The 26,133-nt window shown below is 37.4% G+C and overlaps 1 long non-coding RNA gene across 1 annotated transcript; it reads right to left on the reverse strand.

Annotated features, from left to right (window-relative positions):
* Positions 1-4,664: 4,664 nt before the first annotated feature.
* On the reverse strand, positions 4,665-12,840 carry LOC128777289 (uncharacterized). The gene is made up of 2 exons (XR_008422524.1): positions 12,612-12,840; positions 4,665-6,565 (listed from the first exon to the last, which is right to left on the reverse strand). It is a non-coding gene; the product is annotated as an uncharacterized LOC128777289 (long non-coding RNA).
* Between the last annotated feature and the right edge of the window lie 13,293 nt (positions 12,841-26,133).

The following is a 26,133-nucleotide window of genomic DNA, read 5'->3' on the forward strand; positions in this document are numbered from 1 at the left end:
CAATCTACTACCCATAAAAAGACTGAAAATGGCAAACCATCACTGCCCTGACTTCTGCTGCACTTAGGACAGGGGCATGTGACCCCATTCTGGTCCCATTCCTCTGTTTTAGTAGGCAGTTTACTTGGGTGGAACCAAACTTCAAACTTTGTCTTCCCTGCAGTGGGTGTACATCTGAAATCACTATTCAGTTGTTTTGTTTTTTTTTTTAAGCCTTACCCGGGCTGCTCAGCTAGCCTTCCCCATGTATGCATGGTTTAGGGCCCAACCAGAGATTTGGGCAGAGTTCATACACAGAATTTGGGGATCCCCTCTCAGGCTCTCTCCTTTCCAGGATGTTCCCCTTTGTTGTCCTGCTGTTGTGGTCCCTCTGAACTCTGTCCTCTGGTTCTTCAAGCCAATGCACTTATCTCTGTGCACAGGGGTTTTAGCTACCCCTTCTAGGGCTTGTCCTCAAACTGAGAGTCTTTAAAAATGGAGAAACTCACTCAGTGCAATTTTCCTCTTCCAACTGTAGACCCAATTTCTACCTGCTTTTAGTTTCCAATACCTCTAGTTGTTTATTTTTGCCCAGAGTTTATAGGTGTCATATGCAGGAGGATTGGACTGGGAGAGGCTATTTCACATGTACTTTGCAATTCTCTTTCGGAAGACAAAAGAAATACAACGGACTCACCATTTACTGAATACAAATTGCTTAACCTTGCTTTTAACAAAATATTCCAATTCTTTAAAGAATTGCTAATATTAAATGTGTTAATCTTTGTTTATAGGCTAATGAAGAATGCCCATTGTGTACCATATGTAAAACAGATAAAACTATTGATTTTTCCTATATGTAAAAGTAAGTATTGTTAGCGATCAATTGTCTTCCTTCCACTTGGATTGACATTACTAATTTAGAGTCTTGCTCAACATTTTATTATCAATAGTAGCCGGGAAAAGTCTGACCACTTATTAAGTTTTTAAAATAAACTTAAAAAAATTTTTTTTAATGTTTATTTTTGAGAGAGAGAGAGAGGCAGAGAGTGAGTAGGGAATGGGCAGAGGGAAAGAGACACAGAATCTGAAGCAGGCTCCAGGTTCTGAGCTGTCAGCACAGAGCCCAATGCGGGACTCAAAATCACAGACCATGAGACCATGACCTGGAGTTGGACACTTAACCAACCGAGCCACCCAGGCATCCTGAAGATACACTTTATACAATGAGTAATGTATACAGTTAATGGAACCATTCTCTTTGCAGTTTAATTGGGAAAGAATATTTTCCAGGTCAAAGTTAGGATGCAATAAATCTTACCCAACAGACCTATCAGAAAAACAAAGTATTCTGTATGATTCTTTTCAATAGCCAGTAATCAATAGGTCCAAAAAGGTAGCTATAAGAAGAGCAATACATAGGGTAGAAATAGCAGAACATGAGCCAACCTGGAAGAGGCTAAAGATGTCATCTTCTCTCATTTTCCAACAATTCAAAAGGTAGCTCCTGTCATGTAATTATGCATTAATAATATTCTTTAGGGGTGCCTGGGTGGCTCAGTCAGTTGGTTGTCCGACTTCAGCTCAGGTCATGATCTCATGGTTCATGAGTTCAAGCCCCACGTCAGGCTCTGTGCTGACAGGTCAGAGCCTAGAGCCTGCTTCAGATTCTGTTTCCCTCTCTCTCAGCCCCTCCCCCGCTAACGCTCTGTCTCTCTCCATCTCTCAAAAAAATGAATAGAAGTTAAAAAAATAAAAAATAAAATGAAGTAATATTCTTGAGATTATGACAATAGATGCACATTTTACATGAGCAGCTATGCTAAATAGAGTAACAAACATTATGAGAGTGAAGAGTAAAGGTCAAAAGTAGAGTACATTTGTTTTGGGCCCTGCAAGTTGCTGACATTCCTGAGGTGATGATGATAGAGCCCCAGCTTTCCTGGCCCTTAGGATGATGAATCAGTGCTAACCAACTGACAGATGACCTTTTCTACATGGCTTCCACTTATTGTTTTTGCAGCTGGTTAAACAGCTGTGTCGTAACACCAGCCACTGTGAATCCACAGGAAAGTGATTATAGGCACGGGAGAAATGTCTTTCTTGGAAATTTAAACTAGTTTGTCTGTATGAATGAGAACCCTTGATGAGAAGACTTTAAACACTTAGTTGTCTGATGATGCAGTGTCAGAGCTAGGCTCTTTATAGAAACTATGCATTATGTATCCAACACCTGGAAATATGTGTAACACGAGCTTCTGAACATTTCTTCCAGTAGATAGAGGTTTTGTCCACAAAATAATAACTTTGCAGTCTATACACTCAGCTTCCCTCTCATCTCTTGATACCCGGGAAATGACTACAGTTCACAGATGTATTTTATTCCATTTGCAAGTATTTCAGACAAATGAAACAATATTTTATTTATTTAAAAAAAATTTTTAACGTTTATTCAGTCTTCAGAGACAGAGACAAAGTATGAGTGGGGGAGGGGCAGAGAGAGAGAGAGAGACACAGAATCCGAAGCAGTCTCCAAGCTCCAAGCTGTCAACACAGAGCCCGATGCAGGGCTCAAACCCATGGACTGTGAGATCATGACCTGAGCTGAAGTTTAATGCTTAACTGACTGAGCCACCCAGGCACCCCAACAATATTTTAAAATATGAAGAGTTTGGGGGTGCCCGAGTGGCTCAGTCACTTAAGGGCCCAACTCTTAAACTTGGCTCAGGTCATGATCTCAGATTCAGGAGATCAAGACCCATGTTGGCCTCTGCTGGCAGCATGGAGCCTGCTTGGGACTCTCCTGCTCTCTCTGCCCCTCCTCTGCTCACATTCTGCCTCTCTCAAAATAAATAAATAAACTTTAAAAAATATAAAATATGGAGAGTTTTCTCTCAAAAATTCTTTAAAAACATAAATAAAAAGCAAGATTTCCATCTTCTCTTGAAGCTAGAAGAATCTGGTAACCCAGCATTGAAAGCCTACATGAGGACACTGACGTGAGTTGAGTATTTGTGGCTCCTGGAGGACCTCAGCTCCCCATTCAGCTCACCCCGTTCATCTTCTTGACGTGCTCAGCCCCTAAAGGAATTGAGTTTGAGATCTAGGCCTTAGACAATTAAAATACTATCTTGTAACCATTATTCACCAGAGGATGTAAAGATGAAGTTGTTACTGATAAGGCTCAGTGGCCTTTGAAAAATAGTCCCAAATATGGCAGATTATAGAGTAACCACACTTTAATCAAACCCCTACAGAGAATATGTAGACTTTCCTAAAGTGACTTTTTAGCATACAAGCCAGAAACTATTTTGGGGGGATTCATCTATATACAGGTTTTTAGAGAGTAGTTGAATACTTTATTGATGTAATTTATGTTTACTGTAAGATCCAGTAATGTATTTTTGCCAATCATATATTTCCAATACGAAGTGAAAGTAGAAACGTCTGTAACCTCTAACTTACAAGTGATGACAGAATTTGGGGAAATTTAAAATAAGAACTGAAAGTTATCAAAACATCAAAAAATTGAGCTTGTCCGGGTGCCTGGGTGGCTCAGTCAGTTGAGCGTCCGTCTTTGGCTCAGGTCATGATCTCATAGCTTGTGAGTTTGAGCCCCATATCGGGCTATGTGCTGATAGTTCAGAGCCTGGAGCCTGCTTCAGATTCTGCATCTCCCTCTCTCTGTCCCTCCCCCACTCACACTCTGTCTCTCTCTCTCAAAAATAAACATTAAAATTTTTTTTTTTTTAAAAATTGAGCTTGTCAACAGAATAGGTACAATCTATATGAAAGAAGTTACTTCCTGACCAAAGTTCTGATAGAACAAGCTAATAATGATAATCTGTATTATTCATTTGCTTTCATGTAGTCATCAAGATGCTCTTTTTTTCCTGTGTGAGAGAGAGAGTGCATGTGAATGGGGAAGAGCGGCAGAAGGGGGGAGAGAGAGAGAGAGAGAGAGGGAGGGAGAGAAAGAGAGAGAGAGAATCTTAAGCAGGCTCCATGCTTAGCATGATGTGGGGCCTGATCCCACGACCCTGGGATCATGACCTGAGCCGAAATCAAGAGTAGGATGGTCAACCAAATGAGCCACCCAGGTGCTCCATCAAGACAATCTTATGATATGTTATCTATTAACACATAAAAAATTACCCCAAAACTTAGAAGCTTAAAACAGCAAGCATTTACTTTTGATTAACTCTAAATAAGACTTGGGAAACCTACAATTATCAAACTAAAATACTGATATGTACGTTCCCTTCCATTTGTTCAGATGGTCGCTTGTACAAAAATCCTCCTTAATATACACAAAAGAATATATGGAAGATAAGTTTTTAAAATGTAATATCATACTAGAAATAGGAATGTTTTCCATGTGAACTGCTCCCCCCACCTACCACAAACCTTTCTCAAAGTGGATCCACATCCTTGTTGGCAAGCTGAGAGCTTCACTGTTCTCTTTCCTTCTTTCCCTTGCTGTACTTTTTTTCTCTATTTCCCTCATTCCCTCTTCAAACAAATCTAATTTGAAAATATTGCTTGAATTTTACGAACCCAATTTTGTTCTCGGGATATTCTTCGCGAATTAGAAAATAAAATGTATTCTATTTTTATAGCAACATTTTGGAGGAAATTAAAACCACACTATAACAAAACACACACACACACACACACATGCAAACCCTGAGAAATTGCTATTATATTCTTCTATAATGCAAATTAAATAGTTGACTTCAGTATGCATAGAACATCTGCTAACCCAAATTAAAATGAACAGGGAACTAAATTAGAATTGCTTTTTCCATCTAATCATAAAGAGGATAAAATATATTATGAACCAGTTATTCTCAATGTTTTAAGGCATTGCCTATTAGTCGGCTTAGTACAGAAAATTGAAGCAATAACTAAATAGTATCCTGGGGACCTGAAAGAGTTAATGACTGTGGCTGCCTAAGTGCTTAATTAACAGCTGGGTAGAGTTACCAGGCAACTCTAATTTAGGAATAACAACAACAGGTACAGATTTATTCTCAATCCCAAACCAATACTGGCCATAGTCCTTTCTCTGGAGTTGAACTATTTTATGCTTTCTTGTTTTAATTACCTGTTTTCAAATTTATTATCTCACTATGCATATTATAAAACAGTAGGCAACAGAAAACTATAAAAGAAAATAATTTTTAAGAACATCTCATTCTCAAAAATTTGAAAATGGTCATTTGAATGCCTGGCAGAAAGAGACAAAATATAATCCCCATTTTTGTATGGAGAACAGCCCATTACCAGTTTCTCTCTCCCCTACTGTGGCTCTCCCCATTGACTCATGTAATTATCATTGAAGATGACAAGATTTTCTTGATCATGGTGACCTGACTTCTTAAACTTTTTTTTTTTTCACCATCAAAGAAGAAACAGTATCCTGTTCTTTTCAGTAGTACATACATCAATATTGGAGCAAATCTCAAAAATGGGATTTTTTGACCCCAACTCAAAATGACATGAGAACTACTAAAATACTCCACATTTTTTCATTACTAAAAATTAAATGAATAGTTTGTAACAGTAGGAATTATTTTCAATTGTGTATAACAGGAAACCTAACAAACGTTTAAACAAATTATGGTTATCTTTTTTTTTTATTCTTCCAAGGAGCTGTCAAAGATCCAATTAGCTTTCTGCTCTAGAATCTCTAGTATGTAGCTATGATTCTCATGAACCCCTCTTATACCAAGATGGCTCTTCTCCTTCCACCATGCATATATATTCTAGGAAGAAATAATGAGGGGGAAAAAAGACAAAAGACATGAACCAGCTTAGTACATAATAAAATGAAGAACAGAGGCACCTGGCTGGCTTAGTCAGTAGAGCATGTGACTTTTGATCTTAGGGTTGTAAGTTCGAGCCCCATGTTGGGTGTAGGGATTACTTAAACAAAAAAATCTTTAAAAAAATAAAATAAAATGAAGAATAAAGATGACCTGTCCAATAACTGATGTTTCTGTGGGGAGCTTGCAATAGCAGTTAGTATATATTTAGTGCTTACCACACTCTAGGTATTAATGTAGGTGCTTTCCATATAGTAACTCATTTAATTTTCATAATAATCCTCTGGGATATTCACTGTTTATTTGTTCGCTTCTGTGAGAGGCTGGTGGTCAGCCCTGCTATCAGTACCCTCCTGAAGACACCAGGGAGGCTGCCTGGATCTGGTTAGCAAATGTTCCAGGAGTGAAGCGGCCCACAAAAGGAGGGGCTCCAGTGGCAGCAGCCAACTTCAACAAAGTCTACAGGCCAGTGTTCCTGAAAGATATCATGTTCATACCACCTGGTTTTTAGATGGTAACAATGGCATGAGCAGCCAGCAGAAGCTTCTTCCATGTTCTCTTCAGATTTATGATGCAGATGCCATCACTCTTCCTTCTGCAGATGTACTGTTCCATTTGGAAGTCAAGGTTCGTGCCACCTAAGTGGGTTCCTGTTGCAAGTAGTTTGAGGACATCTTTCTCTTTCATTTGCAGGACATCAAGGGCTCCAGACATTGTGAAGGTTTCCCTCTGAGTTACAATGAGAATACATTCTCCTCCTTCAGAGAGGAGAAAACAGAGGTGTGAAAATAAGCCATTTACCCAGGATAAATAGAAAATAAGCTGAAGATTCAAGTCTCAAATGCAGGTGTTAGTAACAATCTATAGTCTTAGCACCTATGCTATAATGCCTTCCATTAGAGTGACCAAGGTTACTGGGTTCAGCACAGAGAGCCGTGAGTTCTAGTATACCCCTCAGTCCCAGGCACACTGGCATGGTTGGTAACTATTATATTTCATAGCAGAAACATTTTCAATGTTAAAACTAACACATAATTTTAAAGAACAATAAAAACATAATGACTACAAATCCTTAATGGTTTTCATAGTCTTTTGTCTTAATTTTAGAAGATATCTGAATAAGATAACTTCTTAACAACTGGAAGAAACAGTTATCCAAAGTTGACATTTCTTTAAGTTTTGCTTCATTTAGTTTCTCTTCTTACATAAATGTGAGTTTTCTTATGGTCACAGAAAAGACAGTTTAGAAGTTACTTGGGTTTTAAAACTGAATAATCAGTTTATTAATTTACAGAATCTAATTTCATTCCTTAAGCATTTAACTTCAGCTTACAAATCTCATTATGCCATTATAAGTCTAGCAGATTTGTACTTTCACTTTTAATGGCCTTCAATTCATATTTGGTCACACTCTCAAATGCAGTCAATTAAATTATTTTAAATGTTTTAAAGATTTTTGTTTAATCTTCATTTATTTTTGAGAGAGACAGAGACAGAGCAAGAGCAGGGGAGGGGCAGAGAGAGAGGGAGACACAGAATCTGAAGCAGGCTCCAGGCTCTAAACTGTCAGCACAGAGCCCAATGCAGGGCTTGAACTCATGGACCATGAGATCATGACCTGAGACAAAGTTGGACGCTTAACCGACAGAGCCACTCAGGTGCCCCTTTTTTTTAAAGATTTTTTTTTAATCTTTATTTATTTTTGAGAGAGACAGAGACAGAGTGAGAGCGGGGGAGGGGCATAGAGAGAGGGAGACACAGAATCTGAATTTATTTGAAATGTTTTAAACAGGGTTTATAAATTTAATATGTTGCCTTTCTTTTAAGTCCTTCGATTGTCTGTAATACAAACCTTCTCAAGTAATTAAATCATTCTTATGAACTAAATTAGTTAAACTTAAAAATATGGTGAAACTTAAGGTCCACTAAATGTTCTAATACTATTATATACACAGTAAAATTTCTACTTAAATTAATAAATTTAAATCAGTTACTCAATTCTACATTTTAAATTGGAATCACAAGGCTACATTGTTAATCTAATAAATCTGTTAAATATTATAATTTATAATGCTAAATATACAGATTCTTTAGCAAAAGAAGATATTAATATGACGTTCTGGCTTCAACTATTTCTGCTATTAATTCTATAACTTTTATGGGCATTAAAAATGATATCTGGTTTGAATTTTGGGTATCGCTCTCTGGTATTCTATAACAATTTTAGTCATAACTCTTAAATTTTTTTTTAACATTTATTCATTTTTTGAGAGACAGAGAGAGAGCACAAGCAGGGGAGGGGCTGAGAGAGGGGGAGACACAGAATCCGAAGCAGGCTCCAGGCTCTGAGCTGTCAGCGCAGAGCCCAACAAGGGGCCTGAACCCATGAAACGCGAGATCATGACCTGAGCCAAAGTCGGACACTTAACCAACTGAGCCACCCAGGTGCCCTAGTCATAACTTCTAAAGGTATTCTAATAGTTTTTCAGTTTAATTCAACTAAAATTAAGCACTTTTTGATAGGTTCTGATTTTGTAAGTTTCTCACTCTCCCATGTGAGCAGGTGTGTATATTTACATGTGTTTGTGTCATTTTGTGTTGTGTTTGCATGCATGTTCCTATGTGTATTTGTGTGTATGTATATTCATGTCTATATTTGTGTGTATTTGTATGTGTGTGCATACATGTCAATATGTATACACATGTACATGGAGGTGGTAGTGTAAGAGAACAATTCCCAGTATTTTCAGGGAGAGCTGATAGGAATCATGCTCACCAACAATAATACTGGTTATTTAAAAATAGTGGGATTTAGGGACATTTGCTGCTTTTTACTTGAAATTTTTCTGTATAGCTTGAATAAGCAAGTGTCACTTTTAAAAGAAAAAATGTCTTTTGTTTAAAATGATTTTTAAAAAAGGATAACTCCTCTTGTACTGACCATGGAAAGATATCTAGACCATATTGTTAAGTCAATAAAGGAGATTCAGAGTAATATATATATAATATATATATATATAATATATATTGAATTATATATATATATTATATATATTGAATTATATATATAATATATATACATATAAACAATATATATAATATATATACATACATACGTATACATATAATATATAATATTTATAATTAATATATAATATTAATTTATAACATTTAACGATTTAATATTTAATATTAATAAATTAATAATCCACCAATTTAATAATTAAATAATTAATAATTTAATAATTATTAAATACATTAATAAATAATTAAATATTTAATAATTTAATATTTATAACATATAATGTTAATTTATAATTAATATATAATATGTAATAATTATATATAATATAATATATTGTATATATTATACAATAAAGGAGATTCAGAGTAATATATATATTATATATATAATATAATCCAATTTTTGGGAAAAAAAACCTTGGATAAAAATTTAATGTGGTATGAATCTAGATGGGTCTCAAAAAATACACACTATCTCTAGATGGGTCTGGTATGGGGGGAAGTATGTAATATGTAGCTGCCTAGAACAGGAACATTAACATAAACATTTATGATCACATAAATCCAGGCCATAGGCTCTTCCTAGTTTTGATCCCACCATCTCTCAGGTACACCTCCCCTACTAACAGTCACAAGATTGTCGTTGCACTCACCTCCAAATTATCTCCAAATTCTAGTCATGAAGAAGATAAAAAGAAAATAAATGTGTTCCACATGTGTTTATCTCTTTCTCAGAGAAAAAACAGCTTTCCCAAAAGTCTTTCCCAGTAAACTTCTATCTCATTGGCAGAACTGTGTCATGTGACTACACAGCTGCAAGGAAACCTGGGAAACTTAGCTTTTCAGTTGGCATGTCAATGCTCTACACATAAAGAATTTTTAACATTAATGGTGAAAAGATATTTTATATATATAGCCCTATACTATTTCCATTTTTATAGTAAGAATGTACTTATGTAGTGTGTGTGTGTATTTTTAATTTATAAAGAATTTATTTATATAATGAGTGGAAGGGCATTCCAGATTGAGACAATAGTCTGATTTAAAATATCTAGGGGTGCCTGGCTGGCTCAGTAGGTAAAGCATGTGACTCTTGACCTCAGGTTCATGAGTTTAAGCCCCTTGTTGGGTGTAGAGCTTACTTTAAAAAAAAAAAAAAAGACTAAAATATATCTAGATATGTGGAAAATATTTCTAATATAATTGTATGCGATTGCACATACTTTTCATTAAAAAGATGAATTGCTAAAACTATCTAAACTGTTATAATGAATTTCTTATGCAACATAATTCACTGTATTCAAGATACAACATTTAGAATTAGCTAAACCTAGAAGACAGAAAATGCTGCAGGTAGGTTAAAAACTGTTTTGATTGGGGCACCTGGGTGGCTCAGTCGGTTGGGCGCCTGACTCGGGCTCAGGTCATGATCTCGCCTTTCGTGCGCGCAAACCCCATGTCAGGCTTTGAGCTGACAGCTTGGAGCCTGCTTCGGATTCTGTGTCTCCCTTTCTCTCTGCCCCTCCCCTGTTCATGCTCTGTCTCTGTCTCTCAAAACTGAATAAAAGTTAAAAAAAAAACAAAACTGGTTTGATTGTTTTTATGGCATTCAATCACATCCAGGAAATTGGGAGACTAGCTGGAGAGAATCCTGCACAAGTAAAAAAAAAAAAAAAAAAAAAAATCCACATTTGCACTTTATACTCAGATTACTTAAAAAAACATTTATTCATAAATCCAAATAGTGCCATTAGATCAAAGCTTCAAAACAGCAAAAACATGGGGCGCCTGGGTGGCGCAGTCGGTTGAGTGTCCGACTTCAGCCAGGTCACGATCTCACGGTCCGTGAGTTCGAGCCCCGCGTCGGGCTCTGGGCTGATGGCTCAGAGCCTGGAGCCTGTTTCCGATTCTGTGTCTCCCTCTTTCTCTGTCCCTCCCCCGTTCATGCTCTGTCTCTCTCTGTCCCAAAAATAAATAAAACGTTGAAAAAAAAAAAAAAATTAAAAAAAAAAAAAAAAAAAAAACAGCAAAAACTTAACCCTCAATTACTTCACAACCATTTATTTTATTTTTTTAAAAGTGAAGATTTGGGGGCACCTGGCTGGCTCAGTCAGAAAAGCGTGTGACTCTTGATCTCAGCGTCGTGAGTTCGAGCCCACACTGGGTGTAGAGATTACTTAAGTAAATAAAAACCTTTAAAAATAATAATTTAAAAAGTGAACATATAAAAATTTTATTTATTTATTTTATGTAATCTCTACACCCAATGTGGATCAAGAGTCGCACTCTTTTTGAACGAGCCAGCCAAGCACCCTACAATTATTTTTCTTTTTATTTTTATATTAAAAATTTTTTTTTGAGAGAGAGAGCATGTGCATATGCATATGCACATGAGCAAAGGACAGGCAGAGGAAGGGAAAGAGAGGATCTTAAGCAGGCTCTGTGCTTAGCACGGAGCCAGAACTCAGGGCCTGATACAATGGCCCAGGGATCATGACCGGAGCCAAAATCAACAGTCGTATGTTTAACCAACTGAGTCACCCAGGTGCCCTGACAACTATTTTTAAATTTAAAAGATTTTCATCCTTCCATTTCCTAACTTTCTGTGTACATGTTTTACCTGTTTCTAATCTCAAATGACTTTCTACTTCATAAACTGGAATCTATTAGTATGGAGAGGATGATGCAAACATTTTCCTTATTTGCATAAACAAACAGATACAAAGCAGTGAGCTCTAAGAGAATAAATAATGCAATATGCTATCTTCTCTGTACTTTGTTTTCCAAAATTCTATAAAAACTAATGTCTTTTTTTTTAACGTTTATTTATTTTTGAGACAGAGAGAGACAGAGCATGAACAGGGGAGGGTCAGAGAGAGAGGGAGACACAGAATCTGAAACAGGCTCCAGGCTCTGAGCAGTCAGCACAGAGCCCGATGCGGGGCTTGAACTCACGGACCGCGAGATCGTGACCTGAGCCAAAGTCGGACGCTTAACCAACTGAGCCACCCAGGCACCCCAAAGCTAATGTCTTTTTGATAGAGCTCATCCCACGCATTGGAAGGGGAGGTTTAAAAGGTGAAGCTTTGGGAAAGAGATTGCGTGCTCTGGTTGAAGGAAGCAGCTGCTTGAGGAGAAACAGGAAGAGCTCACTGAGAGCCTCAGAGCCCAGAGCTGACAGGAGTAAGAGGCACTGAGGGTATGAAGTATGAGTCAGAAGCCTGGGCTAAGGGAAATTCAGAGCATGTGGGGACAAGGCAAGTTCCTCATCTCAACTACTGACTTCCGGAGGGAAGTAGTTCCCTCTAACTCTTGTGTGTATAGGGAAAAGTAATGAATTCTAGAGTATGGCACAAAGTAAGCAAGGAAATTGGACAGAGAAGTCTAGAACTAAACACAAGTCTAGAACTAAAAATTAAGTTAAATTAAATTAAATAGTATTTGCAAAGCCTCCAGCAATGTACCTTGAAAACAATAGGTCCTCAAAAATACTAGCCCTGTGTGCACCCCTGGTTCTGTAGGGCCTTTGGTGCCTGTACTGTTGTGCATTTAAGTGTTCACATATTACATGACTGAGTGTTGGGCTGATGGCCACAGATTGATCATCCTAGGAGACATTTGTACAAGATGCCTTTGAGCTTTGTAAGCCTTTCTTTCTCTATATCATAATCTTTCCCCAGCATCCCCTGAGCCAATTTGTCTGTTTTTACTGTCTTCCAGAAAACAGGGGCCTGCTTATTTTATGGAGCTCTCTAATCTGTGTCTCAGGAGATCTCTTACCTTGTCAGCATTTTAATCCGGGATTTAAGATTTGTCTGTCTCTTGCAGGTGGCTGTGCAGCACCTCTTTTCCTCACACCAAGGCTATCATCACTAATGGCCCTGTTCCTTGTCCCCTACTGAGACACCAGCCAAGCCACCTCATTGCATCAGGCTGGGACCATGCAGTGGAATCCATCCTGACCACTGGCCTGTGAGCTGGCAGTCCTCTGGGGCTGACAGAAAGCTACCTATACAATGGGGAAGACACAGTCTCTTCAACCAACAGTGCTGGTGAGACAGGGAAACCAAAGAAACCCAAAGAGAGAAAAAGCTGTTTTTTCCCCCTTTGCTTCTTTTCTGGCTTCTATTCTTGCCAGGACCTGCACCCCACCCCACTCTACACACGCCTTGTAATGCAAATAGCATAGGTCCTCCTCGTAAGAGATAAGGAGTCAATGACTTCTCTAGAATAGATAACATCTAAGAAGGACCAGGTGAGAATGACCACAAGAAGCTTTCACATGCATATTCCAGATCTCCAGGTCTTAGATATCTTGATATATAGTTATCTTGATATTCCTTGACTCTAAGGAATATCACCTGGATCCTCGGCTTTGTTCCAACTAATTCCTGGATTCCTGAGAGGACATGTGCCCCAGACCACATAAAAACCCCCCAGGCCCCAAGCAAAGACAAGACTCATATCTTCAATAAACTCTGCTTTCATTTCCTGCTGGCTCACATTTGATTTCCATCCTGCAAGAAGCCAAGGACCCTCTAAGCTGGTCCCACGGGAACCCAGCACCCACCATGGTCCTCAGACCCAGCCTGCCTGCATCACTGGGAAAATTGGATGAGTACATGTAAAAAAAAAAAAAAAGAAAAAAAAAGAAACTGGACCATTTTCTTATACTATAATCAAGATAGATTAAAGACCTAAATGTAAGACCTAAAACCATAAAATTCCTAGAATAAAACATAGGCAGAAATGTGTCTGACATCACCCATAGGAACGTTTTTCTAGGTATGCCTCCTCAGGCAAGGGAAACAAAAGCAAAAATAACTATTTCTAGAAACTGTTTTATATATACATATACATATATATGTATATACACATATATATTTATTATATATACACATATATATTTATTATAGAAAGTATTATTTGGGGGTAGCTCTGATGGGTCATTTATAAGCAGGTCAGAGAACAGAAAGGAAGCTGACAAAAGGCAGAATGAAGCAAAAATATGGCAGGGATAAAATGCCATGCTATGAAAAAAAAAAAAGAAAAGGAAACAGAAGACAGAAAGGAAAGGGGTGTTGTAAGTCAAGGGAAGGGAAAGAGATGTCTGGCAGCTCTGTTGTTCCAGTGAGGCCAGCCTGTCCTGCTAACATGGGCTCTATGAGACTTCACACAAATAAACCTGAGTTGTCTTTCCTTACAACTAAGGGACACCTTATTAATACAACCTAGCATTCTGCTTTGCTCATTAAATGTTTATTAAATTGAAGTGTTAGAGGGGTGCCTGCGTGGCTCAGTCAGTTAAGTGCCTGACTCGGGCTCAGGTCATAATCTCACAGTCTGTGAGTTCGAGCCCTGTGTCAGGCTCTGTGCTGACAGCTCAAAGCCTGGAGCCTGCTTCAGATTCTGGGCCTCCCTGTCTCTGCCCCTCCCCTGCTCGTGCTCTGTCTCTCTCTCTAAAAAATAAATAAACATTAAAGAAAAACCTTTAAATTGAAGTGTTAGACTACATTAAATAGAATTTCTTCAAGTTGAATTGGCACTGGGCGGCTTCAGGAATACAAAACACAGGTGGAACAACATCCTATGCATGATGGCAGCGAGTTGTTCCCACGGAGCAGATCTTCCAACATGGAGGAAAGAAGGCAGAACTTTCTCCACTGTTCCAAACTCTCTCATAAATATTGCATTACAAAATCAAGAGTCATTTCTCCAGAGCAATACACATTTATAACCTATGTTATTAAAAATGAATGATTCAATATTTTATATTTTATTCCAGATTTTCAGTAATCTTGGGGTTAATTTGATATTGATTGATAGAATGAGCACTATTACTGGAAGTTACATATAAAATATTCATGGTTATAATCCTATGGGCTGAATTAGTCATAGGAGATATGATTAAGATGTATAGAATTCTATCTTTGCTGACCTTAATAAGAGGGACAAAGTAACAGCTTCCATTGGAATTGGACCCTGCATACTAGATCAGAATTGACCTATGGTAAAATTTGACCATTATTTAAACATGCTATTCTGAAACTCCTTACTAAATTAGAATAAATAAATTATATACTAGTCAGTGCTAAAACAAGAAAGATTTTAAACATGAAATGTAGCTTGCATAAAACATAGAGCCTATGTTACTAGAACACATTTTAAGAATACATTTTACATGATGTTGTATCTTATAACTATTACCTTTTGTGTGTATGAAGTTAAATGTACATATATGACCAGAAATATAACACAATGCCTATGCAATAATGTGTGCTTTTTACCACAATGACAGATAGAGAATAGCTTGATAGCTACATCAAATAAAAGGAAAGGCAGTGTTTTATATGTTCCTACTCTTACTTCATTCAATTTTATTTTTTATATGTACATTGTGTAGCTTGTTATGCAGAGCTGAGCAAAATGCCCAATCCTGGTCATCTGGGCCAAAGAAATGGAAAATGTTGACTGTTTTTTCCACTTGGCTTCACCTCTGGCAGAGAAAAGGAGCCAGCCAAGAAATTTCACACTAGTGCAGACTGAAGGAGATGCTGTTGAGTAAAAAATTAAGAAATGCTACTCACATTGGAAATATATATAATTTTGAAACTATATATATATATATATATATATATATATACACACACACACAATATATGCATATATAAAATAGATGTGTGTATGTGTATATATATATGTGTGTGTGTGTGTGTGTGTGTATATATATATATATATATATATATATATATATATATAATTATTATTAAATTTGGCTCAGGTCATGAATTCATGTTCATGAGTTCAAGCCCCACATTGAGTCCTGTGTTGGGCTCTGGGCTGATAACACAGAGCATGCTTGAAATTCTCTGTCTTCCTCTCTCTCTGCCCCTGCCCTGCTCACATGCTCTCTCTCTCAAAATAAATAAATAAACACTTTTAAAAAATATTTTACAAACTTTTATAAAAGGACAAAATGGAATTGACTATGCAGGAAACCAATAAGGGATCAAATAAAAAGATCTTGCTTCCAAAGACTTTCTCTTCTCCTATTAAGCCCAAAAAAGACAGATAGCAGATCCTTCAAAGAGAACCAAACCCTGGCCTTGATCTGGTGTTGGCTTTAAACCTCTCCAGTGATTAATCTTGTTTCAAAGGTATTTTCCTAGCGATGCTCTGTTCTAGAATCTCTGCTGGTGTGTCTGCAAGCAGTGGGTATAAATAAATGGCAGTGACATGTAGAGTATGCCATAGCACCTTCCAGTGCCAGAGCACCAAATGCTTTCTGTGGTCAGAAAACAGGTAACTGTGATATCTGTGTGGCAGAGGATTTTCTTGATCACTGACAGTGACTGTTCCAGTGGAGTGGGGATGGAAAGGGGCAGAGCAGGACCAGCCCTGTTGTGATGGCACTCAACATCAATAGGATGTCATCAGGGCCAGGACCTGGACCATCTCATGATTGGATCCCAATGACCTGGACCCAGGTACATGTTATGTAGGTTAGTTATGTGCCTAAAGGTGCCATATTGAATGGAGAGGCACCAAGAGTATGTGTGTCTGTAACCTAATCTCTTCTCCCCTTTAAAAAATTTGTTTAAACAAGTCATTTGGATGACCAGCTTCTTTGTTTTTAATTGAGGTATAACTGATATGTGGTATTACAATTACATTATTTTCAGGCATCCAACATAGTGATTTGACAATTATATACGTTACAAAATGCTCACCATGAAAAGTGTAATTACTATCTGTCACCATACAACTTTATTACAGTATTATTGACTATATACTGCTGTATTTTTCATCCCATGACTTATTTTATAACTGGAAGTTTGTACCTCCTAATCCCCTTCAATTATTTTGCGCATCCTCCCTGCCCCCTCCCTTCTGGCAACTATGAGTTTGTTCTCTGTACTCATGGATCTGTTTCTGCTTTTGGTTTAATTTTTTAGATTCCATGTATGAGGGAAATCATCCAGTATTTGTCTTCGTCTTTGTCTCACCTATTTCACTTAGCATAACACATTCTAGATCCAGCTACGTTGTTGCAAATGGCAAGATTTCATTCCTTTAATGGCTGAGTAATATTCCATTCTGTATATATACCACTTCTTCTTTTATCCATTTATCTATTGATGGACAGTTAAGTTGCTTCCAAATCTTGGGTATGATCAATCATGCTGCAATAAACATAGGGATGCACACATCTTTTCAACTTAGTGTTTTTGTTTTCCTTGGTAAATACCCAGAAATAGAATAAGTGGGTTGTATGGTACTTCTGTTTAATTTTTTTGAGGAAACTCCATATTTTCCACAGTGGCTGCACCAATTTGCATCACACCAACAGTGCAAGACAGTTCCTTTTTCTCCAGTCTCATCAACACTTGTTATTTCTTGTCATTTTGATACTAGTTGCTCTGACAGGTGTAAGGTAGTATCTCACTGTGGTTTTGATTTGCATTTTCCTGATGATAAGTGATGTTGAACATCTTTTCATGTATGTTTGCCATCTGTATGTTTTTAGAAAAAAATCCGTTCAGGTCTTCTGCCCATTTTCTAATTGGATTATTTGTGGCAGGTTTTTGTGTGTGTTGAATTTTATGATTTCTTTGTATATTTTAGATATTAACCCCTTATCAGAATTCTTCTCTCATTCAGTAGGTAGCCTTTTCCTTTTCTTGATGCTTTCCTTGATTGTGCAAAAGCTCTTGAGTTTGATGTAATCACAATGTTTATTTTTGCTTTTGTTTCCCTTGCCTGAGAAGACATGTCAAGAAAAATACTGTGAACACCAATGTCCAAGTGTTTACTCTCTATGTTCTCATTTAGGAGTATTATCATTTCAGGTCTTACATTTAGGTCTTTAATTCACTTGAGTTTATTTTTGTGTATGGTGTAAGAAAATGGTCCAGTTTCATATTGCATGCAGCTGTCCAGTTTTCCCAACACCATTTTTTGGAAAGATTATCTTTTTCTCATTGTATATTCTTGCTCCTTTGTTATAGATTAGTTGATGCTATAAACATGGATTTATTTCTGGGCTCTCTATTCTGTTCCATTGATCCATGTGTCTATTTTTGTGCCAGTACCATACTGTTTTGATTACTATATATTTGCAGTATACTTTGAAATCTGGAATTGTGATACTTCCAGCTTTCTTCTTCTTAAGATTGTTTTGGCTATTTGGGGTCTTTTGTGGTTACATACAAATTTTTAGGATTATTTGTTCTAGTTCTGTATAAAATGCTGTTGGTATTTTGATAGGGATTGCACTGAATTTGTAGATTGCTGGGGCATATGGGTGGCTCAGTTGGTTGAGCATCCAACTCTTAATTTCAGTTCAGGTCATGATCCCAGAGTCATGGTACTTAGCCCCATGTTGGGCTCCATGCTGAGCACGGGGTACTATGGACATTTTAACAATATTAATTCTTCTAAGATGATACATATATTTCCATTTACTTGTATCATATTCAATTTTTTTCATCCCTGTCTTACACTTTTCAGAATACAGGTCTTTCACTTTCTTGGTTAAATTTATTACTAGGTATTTATTCTTTTTGATACAATTGTAAATTAGATTAGTTTCTTAATTTCTCTCTCTGCTACTTTGTAATTAGTGCATAGAAATGCAACAGATTTCTGTATATTAATTTTGTATCCTACAACTTTACTGAATTCATTTACTATTCTAATATTATTTTTGGTGGAGACTTTGGGTTTCATATCATCTGCTAATAGTGACAGTTTTACTTCTTCCTTACCATTTGGATGATTTAATTCTTTTTATTGTTTGATTGCTGTAGCTAGGACTTGCAGTACTATGTTGAATGAAAGTGGTGAGAGTGGACATCCTTCTCTTGATCTTAGAGGAAAAGCTTTCAGATTTTCACCATTAAGTATGATGTTAGCTGTGGGTATGTCATATATGGCTTTTATTATATTAAGGTATGTATACCTACTTTGTGGAGAGCTTTTTACCATGAATAATATTGAATTTTATTAAATGGTTTTTTTGCATCTATTAAGACTGTATGGCTTTTTTATCCTTCATTTTGCTAATGTGGTGTATCACATGATTTGTGGATATTGAATCATCCTTGCATCCTTGGAATAAATCCCACTTGATTGTGGTGAATGATCCTCTTAATGTATTGTTGAATTCAGTTACCAATATTTTGTGGAAGATTTTTGCATCTCTGTCCATCAGGGATGGATGGATATATATATATATATATATATACATATTATATATATATACATATATATACATATTATATATATATATACATATATATAATATGTATATATATATATATTTTTTTTTTTTTTGGTAGTGTCTTTGTCTGGTTTTGGTATCAGGGTAATGGTGGGCTTATAGAATGAATTTATAAGCATTCCTTCCTTTTCTACTTTTTTTGGAATAGTTTGAGAAGGATAGATATTAACTCTTCTTTAAATGTTTGGTAGAGGGCGCTGGGTGGCTCAGTCAGTTAAGCATCTGACTTTGGCTCAGGTCATGATCTCACAGTTCACGAGTTTGAGCTCCAAGTCAGGCTCTGGACTGGCAGCTCAAGGCCTGGAGTCTGCTTTGGATTCTGTCTGTCTCTCTCTTTCTCTCTGTCCCTCCCCCACTTGTGCTCTGTCTCTCTCTCTCAAAAATAAACATTAAAAACATTTGTTTAAATGTTTGGTAGAATTCACTTGTGAAGCCATATGGTCCTAGATTTTTTGTTGGGAGTTTTGTTTTGTTTGTTTGTTTGTTTTACTGATTCAATTTCATTCCTATTAGTCAGTTCAGATTATCTATTACTTCTGGATTCAGTCTCAGAAGATTGTATGTTTCCAAGAATTTATCAATTTTTTCTAGTTTGTCCAATTTGTTGGCATATAATTTTTCATAGTAGTCTAATAATCCCTTCTTTGTATTGCTGTGGTGGCACTTGTAACTTCTTTCATTTTTTATTTTATTTATTTGAGTCCTTGCTTTTTTTCCTCTTGATAAGTCTGGCTAAAGTATTATCTATTCATTTATCTTTTCAAAGAACAAGCTCTTAGTTTCATTGATCTTTTCTATTGTTGTTTTGTCTCTATTTTATTTATTCCCATTTTGATCTTTGTTGTTTCCTTCCTTCTACCAACTTTGGGCTTTGTTGTGATTTCTTTTTCCAGATCCTTTATGTGTAAGGTTAGATTGCTTATTTGAGATTTGTTTGTTTGTTTCTTGAGGTAGGTCTGAATTACTATAAACTTCTCTCTTAAAATTGCTTTCACTGAGTCCCAAAGATAGTGACCTGTTGTTTCCATTTTCATTTATCTCCAAATATTTTTTTTTATGTCTTTGGTTTCTTTTTGGCCCATTGGTTGTTGAGTAGTATGCTGTTTAGACTCCATGCATTTGTATTCCTTCTAGTTTTTTTTTTTTTTTTTCTTGTAATTGATTTCTGGTTTCAAGCTGTTGTGGTTGGAAAAGCCGCTTGATATGATTTCAACCTTCTTCAATTTATTGAGACTTGTTTCATAGCCTAATATGTGATCTAGCCTGGAAAATGTTTCATGTGCCTTGAAAAGAATACGTATTCTGCTGTTTGGTTGGAATGTTCAGTATTATTTATTGACTTCATCTGGTCTAATATGTTATTCAAAGCCACTCTTTCCTTATTGATTTCTTTGTCTAGATGACCTATCCACTGATGCAAGTAAGGTGTTAAAGTCCCCTACTATTATTGTATTATTATCATTTCTCCCTTTATGTCCGTTAATATTTGCTTTATATATTTTGGTGATTCTATGTTGGGTGCATAGATATTTACAATTGTTATAACCTCTTGTTAGCTCATTCCCTTTATCATTATGTAATGTCCTTTGTCTCTTGTTACAGTCTTTGTTTCGTCTATTTTGTCTGATATAAGTATTGCTATCCCAGTTTTTGTTTTTGCTTTTTTTTTTTTTTTTGCTTCCATTTGCATGGAATATCTTTTCCCATACCTTTCACTTTCAGTCTGTGTGTGTCTCTAGGTCTAAAGTGAGTCTCTTGTAAGCAGTGTATAGATAGGTCTTGTATTTTAACCAACTAAACTCACCCTATTTCTTTGGATAGGAACATTTAGTCCATTTATATTCAAGGTTATTAATAATAGGTATGAACTTGTTGCCATTTTGTTAATTGTTTTCTGGTTGTTTTTGTAGTTCTCTGTTCCTTTCTTCTTCTCTCTCTGCCCTTGAGGTTTGATGACTTTCTTTAATGTTATGCTGGGATTCCTTTCTCTTGTTGTGTGTATGTGCATGTATTACAGGTTTTTGGATTTTATTTACCAAGAGGTTCATATATAACATCCTATGTATAGAGCAGTCTATATTAAGTTGATAGTTGCTTAAGTTCGAACACATTCTAAGAGCACTACATTTTTATTCCCCCTCCACATTTTATGTATTTGATGCCACATTTTACATCTTTATTTTGTGTATCTCAAGTAATTTTGGTAGATATAATTGATTTTACTACTTGTGTCTTTTAACCTTCATACTAGCATTATAAGTGATTGATCTACTACCCCTTTACAACCTGGATGTCTGTATCCTTCCCCAGGTTAGGAAGTTTTCAGCTATGACTTTTTTTTTTAATTTTTTTAACCTTTATTTATTATTGAGAGACAGAGAGAAACAGAGCATGAGCATGGGAGGGGCAGAGAGAGGAGGAGACACAGAATCTGAAGCAGGCTCCAAGCTCTGAGCTGTCAGCACAGAGTCCGTCGTGGAGCTCGAACCCCCAAATCACGAGATCATGACCTGAGCCGAAGTCAGACACTTAACCCACTGAGCCACCCAGGTGCCCCTTCAGCTATTACTTCTTAAAATAAGTTTTCTGCCCTCTTCTCTCTCTCTTCTCCTTCTAGGGCCCCTATAATGCACATGGTAGTATACTTGATGTTGTTTCATCCTAACTTATCCTCACTTTTTACTTCTTTTTTTCTTTTTGATGTTCAGAGTGGTTGCTTTCAACTTCCCTGTCTTCCAGAGTGCTGAACTATTCTTCTGCATCCTCAAATCTATTATTCGCTCTAGTGTGTTTTTCAGCTCAGTTATTATTTTCTTCAGCTCTGATAGGTTCTTTAAAAAAATTTTTTTTTAAATCTCTTTGTTGAAGTTCTCACTGATTTCATTCACTCTTCTCTCATCTGTTGAGTATCTTTATGACCATTACTTTGAACTCTTTATCAGGTAGATTGCAATTCTCCATCTCCATTTAGCTCTTTTTCTGGGGGTTCATCTTGTTCTTCTATTTTGGAACATATTCCACTATCTCCTCATTTTGCCTCTCTGTTTTTGCATATTAGTTAAGTCACCTATATCTCCTGGTCTGGAAAGTAGTGGCCTGTATAGAAGTCCTGTTGTGGCCAGTAGTGCATTTCCTCTTGGTCACAGAACCTGGTGCTCCAGGGGGTCCTCTATGTGGGCTGTGTGAGCCCTCTTGTTGTGGGTGGGCTGAAACTGCTATGGACACACTGGTAGGTTGAACTGCCCCCAGCTTGGCTGTCAGCAATGACTGGTCAAGATTGATGTGGGCACACTGGCTGCCATGTCTTGCCCCAATCCCTGTATTGCCAGCTGAGAGGCCAGGCTGTGGCTACTGCAGGAGTGCTGGTTGGTGGGGCTAGGTCCCCCTCTCCGTGGGTCAGGAGTCACTCTGGACAGGTGCCAATATCAGCTCCAACTCCCCACTGGGTGTGGCAGGTGGTAGTCACTCTGGGAAGTCATTAGTCCCAAATGAGTATGCTTACTAGGTATGGCAATGTAGAAGGCACTTTGGACACCTGCCATAGCAGGCAGGTTGGGTGTGGTAGGTCTAAAGGGGAAAGCTGGGGTGGGGCAAGTGGTGTTGACAAGGTAAATGGAGGATGTCAGAACTGCCTCCCACAGGTGTTTGACTAGAAAGGCTGAAGGAAGACAAGAAAAATGGTGCCCACTAGCCCTTCCATTCCACAAGAAAGCTCCTGCAGATCCCTGTCCCTCTGGCACATGTCCTAAATTATTCAACAAATCTTTCACATATAACCCAGGTGCTTTTCAAATTGCTACTTCTGTGCCAGATCTTGGAACAAGTGATACACTGCACTGGCTCTTTAAGAGCAGAGTTATAGCCATCTACTTCTCCCAGAGTTAAGCCCAGCTACTTTCCAAAGCTCCTGGAGTTAAGCCCTGCTGATTTTCAAAGACAGACATTATCATAGCTCATCTTCCTTGTGCAGGTCCCCAAGGCTGGAGGTGCCCAGTGTGGTACTTGACCCCTTTGCTCCTCTGTGCCTCTGATGTCCCTCCTACTTGTGGGTTGCCACACCAGGGGTTTGGTTGGCAACAGAATCTCTGCCTCTCCTACCCTTTTTGATGTAGTCTTCCTTTTAAGTCTTTAGCTGTGGATAGTCTGTTCTACCAGTTTTCAGGTCATTTTTAGAGTGAGTTGCATTACACGTAGCTGTTGCCTCAGTGTGTCTGTGGGAGGATGTGAATTCGGAGGCCTCCTACTCTGCCATCTTCCCTGGCTCTCTTCCTAATCTACTCTGATAAGGGCATCAGTCATATTAGATTACAGCCCATCCTAATGACTCCATTTCAACTTAATTACCGCTTTAAAGTCCCCATCTCCAAATATAGTCACATTCTGAAATACTAGGGGTTAGGACTTCAACATATGAACTTGTGGGTGGGGGGAACACAGTTCAGCCCATAGCACCATGGCAGGACTAATACTGTGTCTCCACCTGTTCCTCTCTGCATACACTTATGTTGTGACCTAAGCCTTTGGCTACATGCCCTTCACTGACAAAACTCAGAGCTCCATTCAGTTTGTTGCAATCTGTCACTCGTCTCTGAGTCCCCAGACACTGACCTTAACTACCAGTTTCCAGTTATTAAAGAAGTTGAATACACTGTAAATTTGGGGGGAAACAACTTATTAACAAAACAAACTTTTCCTAGAGAAGAACCAGATGGCTAAGGACAAATTCAAGCTCACTGATCTATTTATTGTATTTGGCCACATTGTTGTTGTTTTATGAAATCAAGAGATTTTATTTTTTTAAATCTGCAGTTTTGATTCTTTGAAAAATGCAGAGATATGGCAACTCAAGGCTGTGTAGCAATAGTTAGCTTGGATGTATTACCAGCTGCCATATTTATTTCTTTTTTAAATTTTTATTATTTATTTTAATATCATAATTAATTCTCATGTACCTGGTACATAACTAGCAATTATTAAAATGTTCCCAATTTCATTTCACCTATCCCTCTCCATGGTTTGCTTTTTGCTTAAATATTTTTAAAGCAAATCCCAGACATTTTAGTATGCCTTTGTAACTGAAAAAGATTTTTTTAACATAACCACTATGCCATTATTATATCTTTAAAAATAAGCAATAATTCCTTAATAATATTTAATATACAGTATATATTCATATTTTCTTATCTCAAAATTGTATTTTTTATAGTTAGTTTGTTCCAATTAAGATTCAAAATTACTAACCACATTTGATTGTTATGTCTCTTAAAATCCTTTTAAAATATCATTTAATTGATAAAACTGGGTCATTTATCTTATAGAATGGCCCAGATTTAGAATTTGGCTGGTTGTTTCCTTGTGGCATCATTTGATTTGTTCTTCTGTCTTTCATATTTCCTATAAACTGGTAGTTTGGCCCAAAGCAGCACTGTACAACCTCACTTTCTGCAGGAAGGCATATTTTCTATGTCTATGCTGGCCAGCAGACTAGCCCTGACTGCATGTGATGAGTAAGCCCTTGAAATAACTGAGGTACTGAATTTTCCAGCCTGCCATGTAGCTCTCTGTGGCTATGAACTAACATTTAGTGGACAGAAGGAAGTGATGGACTCAACTTCTGGATCTCGCCTTTAAAGGGAAGGGAGTCAGTTTTCACTCTCCCTTCTTCAGGCTTCTGCCTGACATGTGAATGTAGTGATGAGTATAAAACACTAATAAGCATGCAAGCAATATTCTAGAGATGACAGAGCAATTAGAATAAACCCGGACCCCCAATATCATATCAACCCCAGACTGTTTATGTTTAAAATATTATGGGAGACTAAAACTTCTATCTTACTTAAGCCACTGTGAATTTGGAACTTACTACAAAGCCAACAGACTCACTAATACATATCCCATTTAACTTATCACAGAAGCCCACGGGGACAGGAAAAGGCTCTTAATAACCATGTGCACAGGAGTACTGTTTCTATGGATGTCAGTCATCCTTCTCCCTCACCTGCTAGGTGTGTCTTCAATTATCTAATAGGCGAAGTACCAATAGGTTTTGCAGGGATGGCATATGCATGAGCTCAATAAGGAATCTTCCCTTACAGAGGCCAGCCCTGCCAATGTTGAGTACCTAATTTTCTAGCAGGGTAGCAAATCCTGGCACTAGGATGGTACCATTCCTCTAGGGTCCTGACAGCTAGCTACCTGTTGCCAGGCTGATTTTATTTGACCCCTTTCATCATGTAGACCATACCAAGAATAAATGCTTAACTTTGCATTTGAATAGGCTTCCCCTATCCATCATCCTTCTGCCAGGACTAACATCTGTTTACTTACTGAACATCCTATACCAATATGCTTTCTTAGTCAATATTGCCTCTAAACAAAAATTTGCTTTATTTATTTATTTTAATGTGTATTTATTTTTGAAAGAGAGAGAGACAGAGCATGAGCAGGGGAGGGGCAAAGAGAGAGGAAGACACAGAATCTGAAGCAGGGTGCAGGCTCTGAGCTGTCACCACAGAGCCCAACGCGGGGCTCGAAGTCACGAGCTGTGAGATCATGACCTGAGCCGAAGTCAGATGCTTAACCGACTGAGCCACCCAGGCACCCCTACACAAAAATGTATTTAATGACAAAAAAATGTAAAGGAGTAATATAATGTTCCTGCTATTCTTATCACGTACTCTGGCCTTAAAGAACAGAACTGTAGAGGGGTACCTGGGTGGCTCAGTTGGTTGAGGATCCAACTCTTGGTTTCAGCTCAGGTCATGATCCCAGGATTGTGGGATTGAATCCTGTGTCAGGCTCTGCACTGAGTGTGGAACCTGCTTGAGATTCTCTCTCTCACCAAAAAGAAAAAAGAAAAAGAAAACAAAAGAAAAAAAGAAAAAGAAAAAGAAAAAAAGAACAGAACAGTAGAATGGTAAAGAAGGGAAATCATTAACACCAAACTAAGACTGCATAACCATTTGTGAAAATGAGAACAAGACCTGTACTATATTTCCTTGACTGGGCAACTGGCCATCA

This window comes from Panthera pardus, unplaced genomic scaffold, assembly GCF_024362965.1.
Source record: "Panthera pardus isolate Hobbes unplaced genomic scaffold, ASM2436296v1 HiC_scaffold_16, whole genome shotgun sequence".
In the NCBI taxonomy this organism is placed as follows: domain Eukaryota; kingdom Metazoa; phylum Chordata; class Mammalia; order Carnivora; family Felidae; genus Panthera; species Panthera pardus.